This window comes from Schistocerca americana, unplaced genomic scaffold, assembly GCF_021461395.2.
Source record: "Schistocerca americana isolate TAMUIC-IGC-003095 unplaced genomic scaffold, iqSchAmer2.1 HiC_scaffold_886, whole genome shotgun sequence".
Classification (NCBI taxonomy): Eukaryota; Metazoa; Arthropoda; class Insecta; order Orthoptera; family Acrididae; genus Schistocerca; species Schistocerca americana.
This window is the reverse complement of record NW_025726660.1, coordinates 17,501-27,500: the sequence shown is the minus strand read 5'-3', so window position 1 is coordinate 27,500 and position 10,000 is coordinate 17,501. Positions and strand designations below refer to the sequence as shown.

At 57.5% G+C, this 10,000-nt stretch overlaps 2 non-coding genes and 1 pseudogene across 2 annotated transcripts; all 3 read right to left on the bottom strand.

Moving 5' to 3' along the window:
- Positions 1–4,046, bottom strand: part of LOC124592002 — a 7,958-nt pseudogene extending 3,912 nt beyond the window's left edge.
- Positions 4,047–4,234: 188 nt separating this feature from the next.
- On the bottom strand, positions 4,235–4,389 carry LOC124592003. Its single transcript, XR_006977275.1, has one exon. It is a non-coding gene; the product is annotated as a 5.8S ribosomal RNA (ribosomal RNA).
- A 351-nt stretch (positions 4,390–4,740) lies between these two features.
- On the bottom strand, positions 4,741–6,650 carry LOC124591997. The gene has a single exon (XR_006977271.1). It is a non-coding gene; the product is annotated as a small subunit ribosomal RNA (ribosomal RNA).
- Positions 6,651–10,000: the final 3,350 nt, after the last annotated feature.

Below are 10,000 nucleotides of genomic sequence, written 5' to 3'. Positions count from 1 at the left end.
GGAGCAGGGTGCCATCCAAGAGGCCGCGCACACAACGCGCACGCGACCGTCGGAAGGCATCCTGCGTTCTCGCGTACTCCCAGCGGCGCCGCTTGCGCTTCTGCGTCGGCGGCGCGGCAGGCGGCCGCTTCGATGGTTGGCGCGGCCGCTGTGTCCTGGTGATCGATCTCTCCCCTCTGGACCCGACCGACGCAAGGGCATCCGGGAGCATGCCCAGGATGACATCGGGCGGCGTGCCCCGCCCCAGACCGATGACACGATCCAGGGCAGAGAAACGCTGGGCGGAAGCGGGTAGCCCCGCCAGATGCTCCCAGATGGCGGCGTCAGTCGGCCCCTCCGGCGGCGGCCCGGTGGTGTCGGCCGCGAAGTCCTCGGCTGCGTCGACGGGCGGCGCAGCGGCCTCGCCCGCGTCAGGCAGCGGGCTCGCCGCTCCCCGGCGGGACGCCGGCTCTTCCCCCCGACCGATCTCAAGCGCCTCCATGAATTGGCGGACAAGCTGCTTGTGGGCAGCTTGCCGCCGTCGGCACTTGATTGCCTCAAGCGTTCGGTCGGGGAACATCCTGATGAGCTCTTGATTTACAAAGAAGAACCGGGCGTCCCTCTCGAGGAACAGTTCGGCCTCTGCCTTGGCGAGCGACAGGACTTCTTCCTCCGTCCACCTCGCGCGATGCCTCTCCGTGACGATCTCCGCGTTGGCGGCCGCAAGATGTTGGCGGCGGCGATGGACCCCGAGACCGTTCTTGGTTGTAAAGCTGCGGTGGCACTCACTACAGGTATACATAGCTGCAAAAGTTACAAGATTTTCGGCACGGCCGGTTGGCCGGCTAGGTGCTGGGGGAGTTGGGGTGGCACCTTCAGCGGAAGGGCCACCACTTATTCTCTGCTTACTGCCCCCAACTAAAAAAGGGATAGTGCGAGGGGGGGCTGGTAACCCCCCCAAGCCCCTGGTGCGGTCTTCCACTCTGCGAAATCAGCGGGCCCACGAGAAGGGGAGAAGACCGCAGGAGAGGAGAGGCTAAGAGGGCTAGGCCCATGTATTGCGCATCACTCTCCCTGTAACTATATCCCAAGGAAGGCACCTCGCAGCAGCAGCACGACTACATCAAGACCGCACTTCGAGAAGCCAAGTCCGGATGCAGCCACACCGCCGCCACTTGGCCACCTTAAGAGAGTCATAGTTACTCCCGCCGTTTACCCGCGCTTGCTCGAATTTCTTCACGTTGACATTCAGAGCACTGGGCAGAAATCACATTGCGTCAACACCCGCTAGGGCCATCGCAATGCTTTGTTTTAATTAGACAGTCGGATTCCCCCAGTCCGTGCCAGTTCTGAGTTGATCGTTGAATGGCGGCCGAAGAGAATCCGCGCACCCGCGCGCCCCCGGAGGAGCACGCTAAGGCGGACGCGGCCTCGCAGCAAGGAAGATCCGTGGGAGGCCAAGGCACGGGACCGAGCTCGGATCCTGCACGCAGGTTGAAGCACCGGGGCGCGAACGCCGCGCAGGCGCGCGCATCCTGCACCGCCGGCCAGCACGAGGCCAACCAACGGCGAGAGCAGACCACGCCCGCGCTAAACGCCCGCACTTACCGGCACCCCTACGGCACTCACCTCGCCCAGGCCCGGCACGTTAGCGCTGACCCACTTCCCGACCAAGCCCGACACGCCCCGATCCTCAGAGCCAATCCTTATCCCGAAGTTACGGATCCAATTTGCCGACTTCCCTTACCTACATTATTCTATCGACTAGAGGCTCTTCACCTTGGAGACCTGCTGCGGATATGGGTACGAACCGGCGCGACACCTCCACGTGGCCCTCTCCCGGATTTTCAAGGTCCGAGGGGAAGATCGGGACACCGCCGCAACTGCGGTGCTCTTCGCGTTCCAAACCCTATCTCCCTGCTAGAGGATTCCAGGGAACTCGAACGCTCATGCAGAAAAGAAAACTCTTCCCCGATCTCCCGACGGCGTCTCCGGGTCCTTTTGGGTTACCCCGACGAGCATCTCTAAAAGAGGGGCCCGACTTGTATCGGTTCCGCTGCCGGGTTCCGGAATAGGAACCGGATTCCCTTTCGCCCAACGGGGGCCAGCACAAAGTGCATCATGCTATGACGGCCCCCATCAACATCGGATTTCTCCTAGGGCTTAGGATCGACTGACTCGTGTGCAACGGCTGTTCACACGAAACCCTTCTCCGCGTCAGCCCTCCAGGGCCTCGCTGGAGTATTTGCTACTACCACCAAGATCTGCACCGACGGCGGCTCCAGGCAGGCTCACGCCCAGACCCTTCTGCGCCCACCGCCGCGACCCTCCTACTCGTCAGGGCTTCGCGGCCGGCCGCAAGGACCGGCCATGACTGCCAGACTGACGGCCGAGTATAGGCACGACGCTTCAGCGCCATCCATTTTCAGGGCTAGTTGCTTCGGCAGGTGAGTTGTTACACACTCCTTAGCGGATTCCGACTTCCATGGCCACCGTCCTGCTGTCTTAAGCAACCAACGCCTTTCATGGTTTCCCATGAGCGTCGATTCGGGCGCCTTAACTCGGCGTTTGGTTCATCCCACAGCGCCAGTTCTGCTTACCAAAAGTGGCCCACTTGGCACTCCGATCCGAGTCGTTTGCTCGCGGCTTCAGCATATCAAGCAAGCCGGAGATCTCACCCATTTAAAGTTTGAGAATAGGTTGAGGTCGTTTCGGCCCCAAGGCCTCTAATCATTCGCTTTACCGGATGAGACTCGTACGAGCACCAGCTATCCTGAGGGAAACTTCGGAGGGAACCAGCTACTAGATGGTTCGATTAGTCTTTCGCCCCTATACCCAGCTCCGACGATCGATTTGCACGTCAGAATCGCTACGGACCTCCATCAGGGTTTCCCCTGACTTCGTCCTGGCCAGGCATAGTTCACCATCTTTCGGGTCCCAACGTGTACGCTCTAGGTGCGCCTCACCTCGCAATGAGGACGAGACGCCCCGGGAGTGCGGAGGCCGCCGCCCCGTGAAGGGCGGGGAAGCCCCATCCTCCCTCGGCCCGCGCAAGGCGAGACCTTCACTTTCATTACGCCTTTAGGTTTCGTACAGCCCAATGACTCGCGCACATGTTAGACTCCTTGGTCCGTGTTTCAAGACGGGTCGTGAAATTGTCCAAAGCTGAAGCGCCGCTGACGGGAGCGATTATTCCGCCCGAGAGCATCCCGAGCCAACAGCGGCGCGGGTCCGGGGCCGGGCCAGGTAGGTCCGTCATCCGGGAAGAACCGCGCGCGCTTGCCGGGAGCCCGAGCGCCCAAAGGGGCGAATCGACTCCTCCAGATATACCGCCGGGCAGCCAGCCAGGACACCGGGGCTCTGCCCAACAGACGCGAACCGAGGCCCGCGGAAGGACAGGCTGCGCACCCGGGCCGTAGGCCGGCACCCAGCGGGTCGCGACGTCCTACTAGGGGAGAAGTGCGGCCCACCGCACACCGGAACGGCCCCACCCCGCGGCGAGTGGAAAGGCAACCGGACACGACCCCGCCGCGGATTGCTCCGCGCGGGCGGCCGGCCCCATCTGCCGAGGGCGGAGGCCAGTGGCCGGATGGGCGTGAATCTCACCCGTTCGACCTTTCGGACTTCTCACGTTTACCCCAGAACGGTTTCACGTACTTTTGAACTCTCTCTTCAAAGTTCTTTTCAACTTTCCCTCACGGTACTTGTTCGCTATCGGTCTCGTGGTCATATTTAGTCTCAGATGGAGTTTACCACCCACTTGGAGCTGCACTCTCAAGCAACCCGACTCGAAGGAGAGGTCCCGCCGACGCTCGCACCGGCCGCTACGGGCCTGGCACCCTCTACGGGCCGTGGCCTCATTCAAGTTGGACTTGGGCTCGGCGCGAGGCGTCGGGGTAGTGGACCCTCCCAAACACCACATGCCACGACAGGCGGCAGCCTGCGGGGTTCGGTGCTGGACTCTTCCCTGTTCGCTCGCCGCTACTGGGGGAATCCTTGTTAGTTTCTTTTCCTCCGCTTAGTAATATGCTTAAATTCAGCGGGTAGTCTCGCCTGCTCTGAGGTCGTTGTACGAGGTGTCGCACGCCACACCGCCAGCCGGCTGTGCACGCTACCGAGTAAGTACCGGTATGCGAACCGCCAGGCGACGGGCGCGCATCGCACGTTTAAGGAGGCGCGGCCGGCCCCACAGGCGGCCGCGACGCTCCCAGGTCTGCGAAGCGGGGCAAACGCCGCGCGCTTCAGTATACGTAGCCGACCCTCAGCCAGACGTGGCCCGGGAACGGAATCCATGGACCGCAATGTGCGTTCGAAACGTCGATGTTCATGTGTCCTGCAGTTCACATGTCGACGCGCAATTTGCTGCGTTCTTCATCGACCCACGAGCCGAGTGATCCACCGTCCTGGGTGATCTTTTCTTAGTTTACACTGTCTCTTTCAAGACAGTTGCATAGGCGGGACGTAGGCGTGTGGCGGCCCCTGTTCAAGCGTTCTGTGTCCAACGGCCTCACGGCCGATGGGCGTCGTACGGCTCCACACCGGAGCGGACAGGCAGTCGGGCGAAAGTCATTCAAAACCGGCGCCAGGCGCCAGGTGCCGCAGGCCAGCCGCTCCAGCGCTTCAGCGCTCGTACCACACAACATTGGCGTTAGTTTTGAGAAGCACGCGTGGTTCCGCACGCGGCGCACGGCTACTGCGAGCCGTACAGGTAGCGTGTTGCGCGACACGACACGCACATCGAAAGACATGCAGTCTAGTCGGTAATGATCCTTCCGCAGGTTCACCTACGGAAACCTTGTTACGACTTTTACTTCCTCTAAATGATCAAGTTTGGTCATCTTTCCGGTAGCATCGGCAACGACAGAGTCAATGCCGCGTACCAGTCCGAAGACCTCACTAAATCATTCAATCGGTAGTAGCGACGGGCGGTGTGTACAAAGGGCAGGGACGTAATCAACGCGAGCTTATGACTCGCGCTTACTGGGAATTCCTCGTTCATGGGGAACAATTGCAAGCCCCAATCCCTAGCACGAAGGAGGTTCAGCGGGTTACCCCGACCTTTCGGCCTAGGAAGACACGCTGATTCCTTCAGTGTAGCGCGCGTGCGGCCCAGAACATCTAAGGGCATCACAGACCTGTTATTGCTCAATCTCGTGCGGCTAGAAGCCGCCTGTCCCTCTAAGAAGAAAAGTAATCGCTGACAGCACGAAGGATGTCACGCGACTAGTTAGCAGGCTAGAGTCTCGTTCGTTATCGGAATTAACCAGACAAATCGCTCCACCAACTAAGAACGGCCATGCACCACCACCCACCGAATCAAGAAAGAGCTATCAATCTGTCAATCCTTCCGGTGTCCGGGCCTGGTGAGGTTTCCCGTGTTGAGTCAAATTAAGCCGCAGGCTCCACTCCTGGTGGTGCCCTTCCGTCAATTCCTTTAAGTTTCAGCTTTGCAACCATACTTCCCCCGGAACCCAAAAGCTTTGGTTTCCCGGAGGCTGCCCGCCGAGTCATCGGAGGAACTGCGGCGGATCGCTGGCTGGCATCGTTTATGGTTAGAACTAGGGCGGTATCTGATCGCCTTCGAACCTCTAACTTTCGTTCTTGATTAATGAAAACATACTTGGCAAATGCTTTCGCTTCTGTTCGTCTTGCGACGATCCAAGAATTTCACCTCTAACGTCGCAATACGAATGCCCCCGCCTGTCCCTATTAATCATTACCTCGGGTTCCGAAAACCAACAAAATAGAACCGAGGTCCTATTCCATTATTCCATGCACACAGTATTCAGGCGGGCTTGCCTGCTTTAAGCACTCTAATTTGTTCAAAGTAAACGTGCCGGCCCACCGAGACACTCACTCAAGAGCACCCTGGTAGGATTGCAACGGGGTCCGCCTCGGGACGCACGAGCACGCACGAGGCGCGTCGCACGCCTTCAGCTCGCCCCACCGGCAGGACGTCCCACGATACATGCCAGTTAAACACCGACGGGCGGTGAACCAACAGCGTGGGACACAAATCCAACTACGAGCTTTTTAACCGCAACAACTTTAATATACGCTATTGGAGCTGGAATTACCGCGGCTGCTGGCACCAGACTTGCCCTCCAATAGATACTCGTTAAAGGATTTAAAGTGTACTCATTCCGATTACGGGGCCTCGGATGAGTCCCGTATCGTTATTTTTCGTCACTACCTCCCCGTGCCGGGAGTGGGTAATTTGCGCGCCTGCTGCCTTCCTTGGATGTGGTAGCCGTTTCTCAGGCTCCCTCTCCGGAATCGAACCCTGATTCCCCGTTACCCGTTACAACCATGGTAGGCGCAGAACCTACCATCGACAGTTGATAAGGCAGACATTTGAAAGATGCGTCGCCGGTACGAGGACCGTGCGATCAGCCCAAAGTTATTCAGAGTCACCAAGGCAAACGGACCGGACGAGCCGACCGATTGGTTTTGATCTAATAAAAGCGTCCCTTCCATCTCTGGTCGGGACTCTGTTTGCATGTATTAGCTCTAGAATTACCACAGTTATCCAAGTAACGTGGGTACGATCTAAGGAACCATAACTGATTTAATGAGCCATTCGCGGTTTCACCTTAATGCGGCTTGTACTGAGACATGCATGGCTTAATCTTTGAGACAAGCATATGACTACTGGCAGGATCAACCAGGGAGCTGCGTCAACTAGAGCTGAGCAGCCGGCCGCCCGGGAGTGTGTCCCGGGGGCCCGCGCGAACACGCAAGCGTCCGCTCAATTATTCTGCAAACAGGAGGAGGCTGAGCTCCCCTGCACAATACACCTCGAAACCCTCTCAGGTCCCGGCGGCGCGCAGCGCCGTCCTAAGTACTTGGTCGGGTTCGAGAGAGGCGCAATCGCCCGGAGTTTGGCGAGTAGACGCTTTAGGTGCGACCACCCGTGCTCCCAACTGAGCTTGCCGCTGCCGACAGAGGCCCGGGAGCGTGCTGTCGTGGCATTGCCGGCGGGAGACAACACGCGCCACCTACGGTGGCCGGCAGCTCCAACGCCAGCGCCACAGAAGGACAAAAGCCCCACTTGGGTGCCGAAGCGAACTCTCCCAGCACAGCGCACGCGCCAACACGTCCGCACAGCTGCGATACAATCCACCTGCGAGAACCGCAGAGGCGACCGAGCAGCAGACGGCGTCGCGGCGCCGAGCGCCGGGCGGCGGCGCATCCTCAGCGCACACAGTCCTCAATCGGACCAGCACACTGCAGATGTCCACCGCGCTTCGCACCGGGCCCGCGAGGACCTACTTTGGCCGCACGGCGCCGCGTGCAGGGTGCGCCGGCGCGCAGCTGCGCCGCCTGCCGCCTCCGTCGGCCGGCGCGCCTGCCACTGGCCGCCCCCACCAGCCGGCTGTAGCGCGTGCGCCCACGCACCGCGCGGCCAGCACGCCGGAAGGCCCCCCCTCACCGGCCGGGGACGGTCCCACCCAGCCACCGCCGCGTATCGCTTCACACCCACATGCCATTCACGTTCGTGGGCATGGTGGGTATCGCTGAAACAACCGGTTGGTAGCTCAACCGATCGTCGCCATCACTGATTCACCTCTAGCGAGAACAACCGCACCACAACGGTTTACCAGTTCTTCATTTGCGTAACGTCACCAGCAAACGTAGACGTCCATCGCCATTTGCAAATTCAACGATTGTTGCATGCCTGTGTCAGGTGTCACGACACACTATGTCTGCCCACATACACGCAACAACATGTGCACGCTTCGCGAACACGTGGAAGGTGGCCCCCGTACGTATGCGATGTCCATTGCGCGAACGACTGTCAACCGGCCTCTGTCGCATGTCGCAGATGTGGAACGCAGTGCACCATGCTATCACGGTGTGTGAGAAGAGACGACTACGTCTGACAACACGCGCCACTACATCAACAGACGGCTCATGCTGATCGCCATCCACGGCATACCATACTGCAATCCAGCTCTTATAGGGAGACGACACGTAGCTGAGTGCACAATATTTGGACCGTATGGTTCGCCGTTGTTGGCGCAGTCGTGGTACGGTCACACATGTACCACGATGTATCATTCAGTACATGAGGACCAATGTGCGGTACAGTGTGTGATTTGGACGTACAACATCAGCGGACAGTTGCCACAAGCCGTACCACAACGTAGGCTGTGCTTCGCCATGCGAATGCCAATGAACAACTGCGAAGGGCATTGAGCATGTACGTCCTGCCGCCATCCGCATTACAGTGTATAGCTGCAAGGTGTTTAACATGAAGCGATACTCTGGGGACCGGGCAGTGCGAGTAGCAAACTATATTGCGGGGGTTGCAGTTAGGCAACACTACACTAATTTAACGCGTCGTATGACAATTACAGAGCAGGTTAAGGCCCAACGTGTGTTGGGTTAAGGCCCAACGTGTGTTGGGTTAAGGCCCAACGTGTGTTGGGTTAAGGCCCAACGTGTGTTGGGTTAAGGCCCAACGTGTGTTGGGTTAAGGCCCAACGTGTGTTGGGTTAAGGCCCAACGTGTGTTGGGTTAAGGCCCAACGTGTGTTGGGTTAAGGCCCAACGTGTGTTGGGTTAAGGCCCAACGTGTGTTGGGTTAAGGCCCAACGTGTGTTGGGTTAAGGCCCAACGTGTGTTGGGTTAAGGCCCAACGTGTGTTGGGTTAAGGCCCAACGTGTGTTGGGTTAAGGCCCAACGTGTGTTGGGTTAAGGCCCAACGTGTGTTGGGTTAAGGCCCAACGTGTGTTGGGTTAAGGCCCAACGTGTGTTGGGTTAAGGCCCAACGTGTGTTGGGTTAAGGCCCAACGTGTGTTGGGTTAAGGCCCAACGTGTGTTGGGTTAAGGCGCAACATAGGTTAGGTTAAGGCGCAACATAGGTTAGGTTAAGGCGCAACATAGGTTAGGTTAAGGCGCAACATAGGTTAGGTTAAGGCGCAACATAGGTTAGGTTAAGGCGCAACATAGGTTAGGTTACGGCGCAACATAGGTTAGGTTAAGGCGCAACATAGGTTAGGTTAAGGCGCAACATAGGTTAGGTTACGGCGCAACATAGGTTAGGTTAAGGCGCAACATAGGTTAGGTTAAGGCGCAACATAGGTTAGGTTAAGGCGCAACATAGGTTAGGTTAAGGCGCAACATAGGTTAGGTTAAGGCGCAACATAGGTTAGGTTAAGGCGCAACATAGGTTAGGTTAAGGCGCAACATAGGTTAGGTTAAGGCGCAACATAGGTTAGGTTAAGGCGCAACATAGGTTAGGTTACGGCGCAACATAGGTTAGGTTAAGGCGCAACATAGGTTAGGTTAAGGCGCAACATAGGTTAGGTTAAGGCGCAACATAGGTTAGGTTACGGCGCAACATAGGTTAGGTTACGGCGCAACATAGGTTAGGTTACGGCGCAACATAGGTTAGGTTAAGGCGCAACATAGGTTAGGTTAAGGCGCAACATAGGTTAGGTTAAGGCGCAACATAGGTTAGGTTAAGGCGCAACATAGGTTAGGTTAAGGCGCAACATAGGTTAGGTTAAGGCGCAACATAGGTTAGGTTAAGGCGCAACATAGGTTAGGTTAAGGCGCAACATGGGTTAGGTTAAGGCGCAACATGGGTTAGGTTAAGGCGCAACATGGGTTAGGTTAAGGCGCAACATGGGTTAGGTTAAGGCGCAACATGGGTTAGGTTAAGGCGCAACATGGGTTAGGTTAAGGCGCAACATGGGTTAGGTTAAGGCGCAACATGGGTTAGGTTAAGGCGCAACATGGGTTAGGTTAAGGCGCAACATGGGTTAGGTTAAGGCGCAACATGGGTTAGGTTAAGGCGCAACATGGGTTAGGTTAAGGTACAATATGGGTTAGGTTAAGGTACAATATGGGTTAGGTTAAGGTACAATATGGGTTAGGTTAAGGTACAATATGGGTTAGGTTAAGGTACAATATGGGTTAGGTTAAGGTACAATATGGGTTAGGTTAAGGTACAATATGGGTTAGGTTAAGGTACAATATGGGTTAGGTTAAGGTACAATATGGGTTAGGTTAAG